Source organism: Limulus polyphemus, unplaced genomic scaffold, assembly GCF_000517525.1.
Source record: "Limulus polyphemus unplaced genomic scaffold, Limulus_polyphemus-2.1.2 Scaffold4546, whole genome shotgun sequence".
NCBI classification, from domain to species: Eukaryota; Metazoa; Arthropoda; class Merostomata; order Xiphosura; family Limulidae; genus Limulus; species Limulus polyphemus.
The window spans coordinates 74,343-75,294 of NW_013670156.1; positions in this window are offsets into that span (position 1 = coordinate 74,343).

The following is a 952-nucleotide window of genomic DNA, read 5'->3' on the forward strand; positions in this document are numbered from 1 at the left end:
AACTTTGCCGGAGCGTATCCAGCGGTTTCATGCTCTGCTGTCCTATAGGCCATCAACAGTGGAGGGAGTAAGACATCCCAGTCATCTTGACAGATATTACAAAACTTTGCCAATTCCTGTCTAAGTGTCCAATTTTACTTTTCTACCATCCCATCAGACTGTGGGTGAAGTGGCGTTGTCCTGGTCTTTCGGAGGCCAAACAACTTGCAGCATTCTTGGAACACAGCTGATTCAAGGTTACGGCCTTGATCTGAATGCAGTTCATATGGCATACCAAATCTGAAGAAGAAGAAGTCACTAATAGCCGAAGCTACAGTTGTAGCTTCCTGATTTGGTATTGCATATGCCACTTGGTGAAATAATCCATCACCAAACAAATGCACTTGTTTCCAGCACGAGTTTAGTGGCAGAGGATCAGCAATGTCGACGGCTACTCTTTCCATTGGTGCACCAACTTGATATAACTTCATTGGAGCACGTCCCTTATGTTTGGGTCCCCTTTTAGCACAACATGTCCTGCACCATTCTTCCACATCTTGCCTCACACCTAGCCAGTAAAATCTTTGTAGTAGGTGACTCAATGTCTTCTTAATTCCGAGATGTTCTCCTGTTAAAGTATCATGGGACTGACGCAGCACAACTTCCCATAACTTTCTCGGTATAACCGTTTGCCAGGTCATCATTTTCCCATCTGCAGTTTCCCATCTTCTGAGAAGAATACCATATTCAAGCTTCAACTGGTCCCATTGTGACCAATACTTATTTGTCACAGGGCTTAGACTAGACACCTTCTCCCAAGCAGGGCGCAAAACACTTGCTTGGATTCAAATCTTCGTCTTTCTCCTGTTCTGCTTTGATATCTATATTTGGTTCCACTTCACCATCATCAACTCTTTCAGTCACCTTGACTTCAGCTTGGTGGCACCTGGTTAGTTCAACCTCTCTTTTGCAG